Source organism: Pelophylax lessonae (genome assembly GCF_965119305.1).
Source record: "Pelophylax lessonae genome assembly, chromosome: 4".
Taxonomy (NCBI): Eukaryota; Metazoa; Chordata; class Amphibia; order Anura; family Ranidae; genus Pelophylax; species Pelophylax lessonae.
In genome coordinates this window covers 498999810-499013307 of record NC_138771.1, presented here as the reverse complement: position 1 = coordinate 499013307, position 13498 = coordinate 498999810, and positions in this window count along the sequence as shown.

Here is a 13498-nt window from a genome sequence, read left to right as displayed (position 1 = left end):
AGACCATGCATCTCCCCATTTCTACCTCAATTATCCGCCGGCACGTTACCTTATCGGTTTTAAAAAGAACCGCAACTCCGCTGCAAGGCTCAGCCGCAAGAGACCAAAAGGAGGGACCACATCTCCACTCCCTTTTTGCTAGATGGACATCGGCCAAAGTATTGAGCCAGGTCTCTTGCAAAAATAAAATCTCAGCATCAAACTCACTGAGCAAAAATAAGGCAATATCACGAGCTCTTGCAGATTTCACGCTGGCGACATTAATGGTCGCCACCTTTATCAGAGCGGGCACTGCCATCAGGATGATTGGGGTAGTCGTTTCTTAACCTCCACCACACTCTCATCACCCGAAACAGCTCTCTTTACACTATGTGACTCCCCCTCATCCATAGATGATAAAGAAGTGGATAAATCGGATACTAACTCCTCCCCTGATAAAACCGAAAATGTGTTGCCAAGAGGAACCCCTCCTGGCTCTAACTGTAAGGAGGAAACGACCGCTTTACTGGTTTTCCTCTTTTTCTTTTTCTTCCTCCTTGTCCTCTCCCACCCCTCCTCATCCGAATCCTCCACAACAGAGGGTGAGACATGGGACATGGACACCCCTCCCTCAACCCCATCGACCCCACCACCATCCAGCACCCCTGCACCCTCTTGGCCGCGTTTGCGGTGTCGAGAGACAGGGACTGGAGGTGGAGTAGGCCGAGGGGGAAGATCCACTATACCCGCCCCCCCAGCAGCTTCCGCTAGTCTGGAGGATCTACGCACAGTAGATGTAGGAACAACAGGAGGGACAGACTCAGGGACCACATCACTAGGGGAAACAAAATCTGACACAACAGACACAGGAAGGACAGACTCAGGGACCACCTCACTAGGGGAAACAGAATCTGACACAACAGACACAGGAGGGGCAACAACAATTTCCTCTCTAACTTCAGCTGCTTCATCTTCTTTATCAAGCCTCTGCAGCTCAGTCTCCAATCCTGGCAAGTTATGCAGTGCCTCTGGGCACTGGCTATATGGATGACCCAGCTGCTGGCACAAATTGCACCGAATCTGGGTGCATTCTCTGGCAAAATGGCCTAAATCCTGGCACAGTGAGCACTTCTTGTGGGTGCAGGACGATGCAAAGTGGCCTTTATCACCACATTTATTACATACCTTAGGCTGACCTTGGTAGAAAATGGTCAGCCTATCCCTACCCAGAAAGGCTGAGCAGGGAAGGTGCTGAACTACATCGCCCAGCACCCCCAATTTTAGTGACACTGTCCAGGCCCCTGTCCATATCCCATGCTCATCAAGGACCTTCCGCAGTGGAGTGAGGACCTCGCCATATCGGCGTAGCCATACTAATAAATCAGCCTCTGGTATGGATTCGTTACGCACCAAGATGGTCACCGACTTTATCAGAGGCTGTCTTGAAATCACCTTTGGCACCAAACCACTCCACTGCTGAAGGCCCTTGCACCTCCTAAATCTCTCCCAAAAGAGATCCAAACTCTCAGGTTTCACAAACGACAAATCAAATTCATAACTTCCCACCGGGCAAATCAAAGCAAAAATGTCACAGGCTTTAAACCCCATTTCCAAGACCAACTCGGCCACTCTCCCCCTTACTGGCGGCGTTCCATCGCCCTCCCACCGCAACTGAACCACATTCCTCCTCCTATACCCACTAACCAACCCCCCAACAAACCTCCTTGAATTGCGATTACTAACCAAATCCCCACCACCCACCCTGGTGCGACTCCCCAAAGCTGAAGCATAGCTTCCAACATTCCTCCCAGCAGAAAATCCATCAGTTTGTTTTGAAACATCCGACACAGACATAACAGATAACGATTGTACAGATCCGGGATTGATCTGTACAATCGATAAATCTTTCCTCTGCTGAGCAGGGGGAGAAATGTCATTTCTATTTTTCCCAGCAATATTATCCCCTTCACCACCACCCACCACATTCATTGCTTTATGATTATTGTCATTTTTAATACTTGCTGGGATATTTGTTGTCTTCACAGCAGAATCCATAGTTGGTGCTGCACTGGTAAGAGTTTCAGCTGTCATCTTCTCTTCCACTGGGACAGGGTTTTCAGCTGTGGAAATGGAATTCAGTTCTAGCACAGCAGCAGGTAAAACACTGCAGGTAACTTCCATGGCTGCTTCCATTCCAAAAACAGCAGCATGCTGATCCCCTCCCCCACCAGCAATCAGCCCTGAAACACTGGGAAGCTCTGGTGAAAGTGAAACAGACTCCTTGGAGCTGGCAGCCATTTTGCTTTCAGAGGGACTACTGGTCTCAGCCAGACCAGCAAAATCCATGTCTGGGGTGTCAGATGCAGGTCCATCCACATTCACCTGATGGTCCGGGGATTTCACGGTCAGGGATTTTCCCTGCATGTCTGTACTGGTTGTGTTCACAGCAGAATCTCCAATAGGTAGCTGTAGGCAAAGCTCCTTCTCACCTGGGACACCATCCACTACAGCAGGTGGGGCAGACATGTTGGATGGCAGCATGGTATACTGGGATTTCTCCACCAGTACTGGCTTTGCTGGTTTGTATCTCCTCTGCCCATCCACAGGGATTTCTGATGGATCATCAGTGAATGCAAACTTATCTGCTCTCAGGGGGGACTCCATCTCCTGGATAAATGTCAGGGATCCATGCCCACTCTCAACCCCCTGGCTGGTTGCCGCTGGCGATTCCCAGTTCTGGCATGGGGGGAGAGGTGCAGAGGCAGATGGAGCCTGGTCATCCATTAACTGAGGCTGCTGATCCACAGAACTTGCTGATGCTTGGCTGGCAAATCTCCTCTCATTATCAAATTTTTCTTTAAACACTCCGCTTCTATCTTTCAACTTTTCCAGTAATAAAGATTGTTTCTTTACCTTATCTTCCAATTCCTGTAGCTCAGGCTTCATGGCTGTGCGATTTTTACTCCAGGCCTGGCAGTATTTGGCTCTGAAGGATTTATGTTCAGCCTTCAAAACTTTAAGTTTTTCTTCAGCTCTCCCAATCGCCCTAAAACGATTGATAACCTTCTGGCTGAAGACATCCGCATTCTCACCAGGGCCTGGACCCACAGACAGGTCCTCCACCTCCTCCTCACTAGGCCCCGTGTCATCAGGGGGATCCCTCCCAGGGCCTCCCCCAGGATCAGGCATTGTTCCTGGGCCAAGCTAGCAAGCAAGGCCCAGGCTTGAAAAGGGCTGGTTCTCTGAGAGAGCTCTTTGGGTGTGTCCTCCTCCTTCTTCCCACTGACCACCAATGTAAGGATCATTCTTCCCACTGACCCCCAATGTAAGAAGCATTCTTCCCACTGACCCCCAATGTAAGAAGCATTCTTCCCACTGACCCCCAATGTAAGAAGCATTCTTCCCACTGACCACAAATGTAAGAAGCATTCGTCCCACTGACCCCCAATGTAAGGGGCATTCTTCCCACTGATCACAAATGTAAGGAGCATTCTTCCCACTGACCCCCAATGTAAGGGGCATTCTTCCCACTGACCCCCAAAGTAAGGAGCATTCTTCCCACTGACCACCCAATGTAAGAAGCATTCTTCCCACTGACCCCCAATGTAAGAAGCATTCTTCCCACTGACCCCCAATGTAAGAAGCATTCTTCCCACTGACCCCCAATGTAAGGAGCATTCTTCCCACTGACCAATAATGTAAGGAGCATTTTTCCCACTGACCAACAACGTAATGAACATTTTTTTCCCACTGACCCCCAATGTAAGGAGCATTCTTCTCACTGTCCCCCAATGTAAGGAGCATTCTTCCCACTGACCCACAATGTAAGAAGCATTCTTCCCAATTTTGTTTATTAAAAGTCTTGCAATCAATAAGCATAAAATCAATATACATAAATAAATATATACATATTTACATGAAAAGGGGGGAAAAAAAAATACATAGCAAATTCTGCTCTCAAATAAAGACTGCCTTTACAGCAAAAACAAAACTCACATCATGAAACACATCATTACCGGGAAAAATAATCTTAATAAGACTCACACCACCACACCAGACATCAAACCTGCGAGGTCAAGAAACAAAACCACTCCCATTATGCATGCAGCCCTTCTTCAAAAATGAAGATATTAACTAACAAAAGCTAAGGGCGTGAAAGAAATAGCATAGGAAAAAAGCTTTTCACCCAGAGATGGACAGTTCACCAAAAGCAGGTCTGATATTCCTCCACGCCCTTATCCAGACCGCTCGAGGCTCCCTGCCCTTCTCAAGACCCCGAATCTTCCCAACCTCACCCAGAATATCGTACACCACCACCTCGACAGGGAGGACTTTCTTCCGCAGGGTAATCTGGCACCGTGCATTCCACGTGAAGTAACTGACAACTATACTAACTAGAAAAAGTGTATCCAAATCAAAATCCCAGCGAGTCGGGAATGCCCCGTACACCCACTCCGCATAACTCATGCGATAGAGAAAGGGGATGCCTAGAGCCCTCCCCACCCTTTTATACACCTCTATGTTAAAGGGACACTGGAGCAAAAAGTGGTCCATAGACTCCACTTTACCAACACACTCCGCTCTAGGACAATCCCGATCATCCACAGGGCGATGCTTCAGGTTCCCTCTCACATAGAGCCTTCCGTGGAAAGCGAGCCAGGCTTGATCCCTAAACTTCAAAGGGATTCTTCCTAAGTTAATTAAACGCAACCCCTCCCTCATTACGGGGCCTGGGCAATCCCTTAAGGTCAGCGACACACTGAAAGCAGAGCCCAAAATCCTCTTCTCCAGAAGCTTTCTGGGGAGGGACTTGATATCCCCCACTGTCACCTGCCACTGCCTAAGTATTTTCAAACACGGGGCAACATAAGCCGGAAGCTTGCCATGTCGGACTCTCAGACTTTTCACTGGCCCGCCATCTTCCCAGCATCGCAGAAAAGGCCTAAACCAAGATTGAAAAATACCCACCCATCCCGGCGGGGTCTCTGCTAACATATTACCAAGATTATACTTTAAAAAAAGCAGAGAAAAGAAAACTATAGGGTTGACCATTCCTAGACCACCCTCCCGCCTGGACAGGTAAGTTACATTGCGTTTGATCAGGTTCAGCCTATTTCCCCATAACAGTTGGAAAAAGCAGCTGTACACCCTTGCATAGAGAGATTCCGGCAAGATACAGACAAAGCTGACATATAAAAAGATTGGGATCAGGTAAGTTTTAATCAAGTCAACCCTTTCCCTCAAGGAAAGTTTCCATTTCTTCCAGCTTGCCACCTTGGCATTGGCATTCAACAACCTGCTTTCCCAATTTCGATGACCATAGTCACCAGGACCAAATTTGATGCCCAACACTTTAATTTCCTGCTGGGGCTCTGGGAAGGCATCCGGAAGTTCGAAGCTTTCACCCTCCTCACCCATCCAGAAAACTTCACTCTTTTCATGATTGATTTTAGAGCCAGAAGCCTCAGTGTACTGCTCTATCACAGAGACCACCTCCTGCGCCTCCTCCATCCCAGAGATAATAACAGACACATCATCGGCATAGGCCACGACCTTCAAAGGCGGCACACCAGCAATGCCCAAAGGCACCCCACACAACGATCCACTCTCTAACCTTCTTATGAAGGGGTCGATTGCGAATACATATAGCAGGGGGCTCAAAGGACACCCCTGGCGCACACCAGAGCCAACCTCAAAAGGCCGTCCAACCCAACCATTAACAAGTGGGAAGCTCTCAGCCCCTTTATATAATGTTTTCAGCCAATCAATAAACCTCCCCTGCAGGCCGTATCTACCAAGTAGCAAATACAGGTACTCATGATTGACTCGATCAAAAGCCTTCGCCTGATCCAATGCCAGCAAGTACTTTCTCCATCCAGCAGCCCTGCATCGCTCCAAAGCCTCCCGGACAGCTAAAATTGCTGAAAAGGTACTTCTGCCCTGGACCGAGCAGTGCTGATGATTGGACAACAAATCGCCTGCTACTGACGACAAGCGCCAAAAAAGAATCTTCGCCAAGATCTTTCTATCAACATTGAGAAGACTGATGGGGCGCCAGTTCTCAATTATTGAGGGGTCTTTACCTTTTGACAGAAGAATCACAGCGGATTGCCTCATGGAGGGAGGGAGAGAACCCTCTTCTAAACAGCTGTTATAAACCTCCGCTAAAAAGGGAGCCAGAATGGACTTAAAACACTTGTAAAATTCAGCTGTCAACCCATCTGGCCCAGGCGACTTTTTGGTAGCCAGCTTCTCTATAGCACGAACTACCTCATCCGCTGAAATTGGTTCTGTCAAATCCATCAAAGGCAATGTATCATTTCCCAATCCTGGAGTAGAATCCAGAAAGCTTTCCATCCTGTCCCGACTAAGGTCCTTTCTTCCCAGAAGGTCTGCGTAATATGACCTGAAGATCTCCAGGATCCCTGATCTGGACTTCACCAGGGAACCCGTACTATCCCTCAGACCTATGACCGTCTTAACTGCTATGCCTTGCTTACAGTTCTGGTAAGGATCAGGCGAGTGATATTTCCCATAATCTCTCTCCAGAACCAAGGAGGCATGCCGGTCGTATTGACACTTCCTAAGAAGAAGCTTTACCTCCGAGATCTCCCCTGGATCTCCTCCATACGAGACAAGACGATCAAGCTTCCTCCGCAAATGCTGGTAGGCAATATACATACCAAGCTGCTTCTTCTTACTTATGGCCTTGAAAAGTCCAATTGCCCTTTGTTTCACAAGCTCCCACCACTCTGACTTACTGCTGCAAAAGTCCAGAATAGAAACCTGTGCCTGAAAAAAATCCTCAAAGGATTGTCTTACCTCTACATCTTCCAGGAGAGCCGAATTCAGTTTCCAGGTACCCCTTCCCCTGGGTGGAGTGTCCGAGGCATTCAGAGTCACAGACAGCATACAGTGGTCAGAGAACTCCACCGCCCTCAACTCAGGAGCCGAGAAAGCAGAGTTCTCCTTTAAAAAAAACCTGTCTATCCTACTCTGACTATTCCCTCTCTGAAACGTGAATCCCGTGCTGCCAGGGCAGTGCTTAATGTGCACATCTACCAGGCCTGCTTGTCTAACCATATCTCTAAGAAAAACGCTATCATAACCCAGCCTGTCTATGGAGACCCCCCTGTCTTCAGGCCTAATTATGGTGTTAAAGTCACCTCCAAAGACAACCTGCTGGGATGTAAAAAGGAAGGGCTTGATCTTTGTGAAGAGGCATTTCCTGTCCCATTTTGACTGCGGTCCATAGATATTGATGAGGCGCAGGTCCTGCCCCCTAACAGAGACGTCTAAGACCATGCATCTCCCCATTTCTACCTCAATTATCCGCCGGCACGTTACCATATCGGTTTTAAAAAGAACCGCAACTCCGCTGCAAGGCTCAGCCGCAAGAGACCAAAAGGAGGGACCACATCTCCACTCCCTTTTTGCTAGATGGACATCGGCCAAAGTATTGAGCCAGGTCTCTTGCAAAAATAAAATCTCAGCATCAAACTCACTGAGCAAAAATAAGGCAATATCACGAGCTCTTGCAGATTTCACGCTGGCGACATTAATGGTCGCCACCTTTATCAGAGCGGGCACTGCCATCAGGATGATTGGGGTAGTCGTTTCTTAACCTCCACCACACTCTCATCACCCGAAACAGCTCTCTTTACACTATGTGACTCCCCCTCATCCATAGATGATAAAGAAGTGGATAAATCGGATACTAACTCCTCCCCTGATAAAACCGAAAATGTGTTGCCAAGAGGAACCCCTCCTGGCTCTAACTGTAAGGAGGAAACGACCGCTTTACTGGTTTTCCTCTTTTTCTTTTTCTTCCTCCTTGTCCTCTCCCACCCCTCCTCATCCGAATCCTCCACAACAGAGGGTGAGACATGGGACATGGACACCCCTCCCTCAACCCCATCGACGCCACCACCATCCAGCACCCCTGCACCCTCTTGGCCGCGTTTGCGGTGTCGAGAGACAGGGACTGGAGGTGGAGTAGGCCGAGGGGGAAGATCCACTATACCCGCCCCCCCAGCAGCTTCCGCTAGTCTGGAGGATCTACGCACAGTAGATGTAGGAACAACAGGAGGGACAGACTCAGGGACCACATCACTAGGGGAAACAAAATCTGACACAACAGACACAGGAAGGACAGACTCAGGGACCACCTCACTAGGGGAAACAGAATCTGACACAACAGACACAGGAGGGGCAACAACAATTTCCTCTCTAACTTCAGCTGCTTCATCTTCTTTATCAAGCCTCTGCAGCTCAGTCTCCAATCCTGGCAAGTTATGCAGTGCCTCTGGGCACTGGCTATATGGATGACCCAGCTGCTGGCACAAATTGCACCGAATCTGGGTGCATTCTCTGGCCAAATGGCCTAAATCCTGGCACAGTGAGCACTTCTTGTGGGTGCAGGACGATGCAAAGTGGCCTTTATCACCACATTTATTACATACCTTAGGCTGACCTTGGTAGAAAATGGTCAGCCTATCCCTACCCAGAAAGGCTGAGCAGGGAAGGTGCTGAACTACATCGCCCAGCACCCCCAATTTTAGTGACACTGTCCAGGCCCCTGTCCATATCCCATGCTCATCAAGGACCTTCCGCAGTGGAGTGAGGACCTCGCCATATCGGCGTAGCCATACTAATAAATCAGCCTCTGGTATGGATTCGTTACGCACCAAGATGGTCACCGACTTTATCAGAGGCTGTCTTGAAATCACCTTTGGCACCAAACCACTCCACTGCTGAAGGCCCTTGCACCTCCTAAATCTCTCCCAAAAGAGATCCAAACTCTCAGGTTTCACAAACGACAAATCAAATTCATAACTTCCCACCGGGCAAATCAAAGCAAAAATGTCACAGGCTTTAAACCCCATTTCCAAGACCAACTCGGCCACTCTCCCCCTTACTGGCGGCGTTCCATCGCCCTCCCACCGCAACTGAACCACATTCCTCCTCCTATACCCACTAACCAACCCCCCAACAAACCTCCTTGAATTGCGATTACTAACCAAATCCCCACCACCCACCCTGGTGCGACTCCCCAAAGCTGAAGCATAGCTTCCAACATTCCTCCCAGCAGAAAATCCATCAGTTTGTTTTGAAACATCCGACACAGACATAACAGATAACGATTGTACAGATCCGGGATTGATCTGTACAATCGATAAATCTTTCCTCTGCTGAGCAGGGGGAGAAATGTAATTTCTATTTTTCCCAGCAATATTATCCCCTTCACCACCACCCACCACATTCATTGCTTTATGATTATTGTCATTTTTAATACTTGCTGGGATATTTGTTGTCTTCACAGCAGAATCCATAGTTGGTGCTGCACTGGTAAGAGTTTCAGCTGTCATCTTCTCTTCCACTGGGACAGGGTTTTCAGCTGTGGAAATGGAATTCAGTTCTAGCACAGCAGCAGGTAAAACACTGCAGGTAACTTCCATGGCTGCTTCCATTCCAAAAACAGCAGCATGCTGATCCCCTCCCCCACCAGCAATCAGCCCTGAAACACTGGGAAGCTCTGGTGAAAGTGAAACAGACTCCTTGGAGCTGGCAGCCATTTTGCTTTCAGAGGGACTACTGGTCTCAGCCAGACCAGCAAAATCCATGTCTGGGGTGTCAGATGCAGGTCCATCCACATTCACCTGACGGTCCGGGGATTTCACGGTCAGGGATTTTCCCTGCATGTCTGTACTGGTTGTGTTCACAGCAGAATCTCCAATAGGTAGCTGTAGGCAAAGCTCCTTCTCACCTGGGACACCATCCACTACAGCAGGTGGGGCAGACATGTTGGATGGCAGCATGGTATACTGGGATTTCTCCACCAGTACTGGCTTTGCTGGTTTGTATCTCCTCTGCCCATCCACAGGGATTTCTGATGGATCATCAGTGAATGCAAACTTATCTGCTCTCAGGGGGGACTCCATCTCCTGGATAAATGTCAGGGATCCATGCCCACTCTCAACCCCCTGGCTGGTTGCCGCTGGCGATTCCCAGTTCTGGCATGGGGGGAGAGGTGCAGAGGCAGATGGAGCCTGGTCATCCATTAACTGAGGCTGCTGATCCACAGAACTTGCTGATGCTTGGCTGGCAAATCTCCTCTCATTATCAAATTTTTCTTTAAACACTCCGCTTCTATCTTTCAACTTTTCCAGTAATAAAGATTGTTTCTTTACCTTATCTTCCAATTCCTGTAGCTCAGGCTTCATGGCTGTGCGATTTTTACTCCAGGCCTGGCAGTATTTGGCTCTGAAGGATTTATGTTCAGCCTTCAAAACTTTAAGTTTTTCTTCAGCTCTCCCAATCGCCCTAAAACGATTGATAACCTTCTGGCTGAAGACATCCGCATTCTCACCAGGGCCTGGACCCACAGACAGGTCCTCCACCTCCTCCTCACTAGGCCCCGTGTCATCAGGGGGATCCCTCCCAGGGCCTCCCCCAGGATCAGGCATTGTTCCTGGGCCAAGCTAGCAAGCAAGGCCCAGGCTTGAAAAGGGCTGGTTCTCTGAGAGAGCTCTTTGGGTGTGTCCTCCTCCTTCTTCCCACTCACCCCCAATGTAAGTAGCATTCTTCCCATTGACCCACAATGTAAGAAGCATTCTTCCCACTCACCCCCAATGTAAGGAGCATTCTTCCCACTGACCACCAATGTAAGGGGCATTCTTCCCACTGACCCCCAATGTAAGGGACATTCTTCCCACTGACCCCCAATGTAAGGAGCATTCTTCCCACTGACCACCAATGTAAGGGGCATTCTTCCCACTGACCACCAATGTAAGGGACATTCTTCCCACTGACCCCCAATGTAAGGGGCATTCTTCCCACTGACCACCAATGTAAGGGACATTCTTCCCACTGACCACAAATGTAAGAAGCATTCGTCCCACTGACCCCCAATGTAAGGGGCATTCTTCCCACTGACCACCAATGTAAGGGACATTCTTCCCACTGACCACAAATGTAAGAAGCATTCGTCCCACTGACCCCCAATATAAGGGGCATTCTTCCCACTGACCCCCAACGTAAGGGAAATTCTTCCAACTGACCACCAATGTAGGGATCATTCTTCCCACTGACCCCCAATGTAAGAAGCATTCTTCCCACTGACCCCCAATGTAAGAAGCATTCTTCCCACTGACCACAAATGTAAGAAGCATTCGTCCCACTGACCCCCAATGTAAGGGGCATTCTTCCCACTGACCACAAATGTAAGGAGCATTCTTCCCACTGACCCCCAATGTAAGGGGCATTCTTCCCAATTTTTGTTTATTAAAAGTCTTGCAATCAATAATCATAAAATCAATATACATAAATAAATATATACATACATACATATTTACATGAAAAGGGAAAAAAAAATACATAGCAAGTTCTGCTCTCAAATAAAGAATGGCTTTACAGCAAAAACAAAACTCACATCATGAAACACATCATTACCGGGAAAAATAATCTTAATTAGACTCACACCACCACACCAGACATCAAACCTGCGAGGTCAAGAAACAAAAACCACTCCCATTATGCATGCAGCCCTTCTTCAAAAATGAAGATATTAACTAACAAAAGCTAAGGGTGTGAAAGAAATAGCATAGGAAAAAAGCTTTTCACCCAGAGATGGACAGTTCACCAAAAGCAGGTCTGATATTCCTCCACGCCCTTATCCAGACCGCTCGAGGCTCCCTCCACCTCGACAGGGAGGACTTTCTTCCGCAGGGTAATCTGGCACCGTGCATTCCACGTGAAGTAACGGACAACTATACTAACTAGAAAAAGTGTTTCCAAATCAAAATCCCAGCGAGTCGGGAATGCCCCATACACCCACTCCGCATAACTCATGCGATAGAGAAAGGGGATGCCTAGAGCCCTCCCCACCCTTTTATACACCTCTATGTTAAAGGGACACTGGGGAAAAAAGTGGTCCATAGACTCCACTTTACCAACACACTCCGCTCTAGGACAATCCCGATCATCCACAGGGCGATGCTTCAGGTTCCCTCTCACATAGAGCCTTCCATGGAAAGCGAGCCAGGCTTGATCCCTAAACTTCAAAGGGATTCTTCCTAAGTTAATTAAACGCAACCCCTCCCTCATTACGGGGCCTGGGCAATCCCTTAAGGTCAGCGACACACTGAAAGCAGAGCCCAAAATCCTCTTCTCCAGAAGCTTTCTGGGGAGGGACTTGATATCCCCCACTGTCACCTGCCACTGCCTAAGTATTTTCAGACACGGGGCAACATAAGCCGGAAGCTTGCCATGTCGGACTCTCAGACTTTTCACTGGCCCGCCATCTTCCCAGCATCGCAGAAAAGGCCTAAACCAAGATTGAAAAATACCCACCCATCCCGGCGGGGTCTCTGCTAACATATTACCAAGATTATACTTTAAAAAAAGCAGAGAAAAGAAAAGTATAGGGTTGACCATTCCTAGACCACCCTCCCGCCTGGACAGGTAAGTTACATTGCGTTTGATCAGGTTCAGCCTATTTCCCCATAACAGTTGGAAAAAGCAGCTGTACACCCTTGCATAGAGAGATTCCGGCAAGATACAGACAAAGCTGACATATAAAAAGATTGGGATCAGGTAAGTTTTAATCAAGTCAACCCTTTCCCTCAAGGAAAGTTTCCATTTCTTCCAGCTTGCCACCTTGGCATTGGCATTCAACAACCTGCTTTCCCAATTTCGATGACCATAGTCACCAGGACCAAATTTGATGCCCAACACTTTAATTTCCTGCTGGGGCTCTGGGAAGGCATCCGGAAGTTCGAAGCTTTCACCCTCCTCACCCATCCAGAAAACTTCACTCTTTTCATGATTGATTTTAGAGCCAGAAGCCTCAGTGTACTGCTCTATCACAGAGACCACCTCCTGCGCCTCCTCCATCCCAGAGATAATAACAGACACATCATCGGCATAGGCCACGACCTTCAAAGGCGGCACACCAGCAATGCCCAAAGGCACCCCACACAACGATCCACTCTCTAACCTTCTTATGAAGGGGTCGATTGCGAATACATATAGCAGGGGGCTCAAAGGACACCCCTGGTGCACACCAGAGCCAACCTCAAAAGGCCGTCCAACCCAACCATTAACAAGTGGGAAGCTCTCAGCCCCTTTATATAATGTTTTCAGCCAATCAATAAACCTCCCCTGCAGGCCGTATCTACCAAGTAGCAAATACAGGTACTCATGATTGACTCGATCAAAAGCCTTCGCCTGATCCAATGCCAGCAAGTACTTTCTCCATCCAGCAGCCCTGCATCGCTCCAAAGCCTCCCGGACAGCTAAAATTGCTGAAAAGGTACTTCTGCCCTGGACCGAGCAGTGCTGATGATTGGACAACAAATCGCCTGCTACTGACGACAAGCGCCAAAAAAGAATCTTCGCCAAGATCTTTCTATCAACATTGAGAAGACTGATGGGGCGCCAGTTCTCAATTATTGAGGGGTCTTTACCTTTTGACAGAAGAATCACAGCGGATTGCCTCATGGAGGGAGGGAGAGAACCC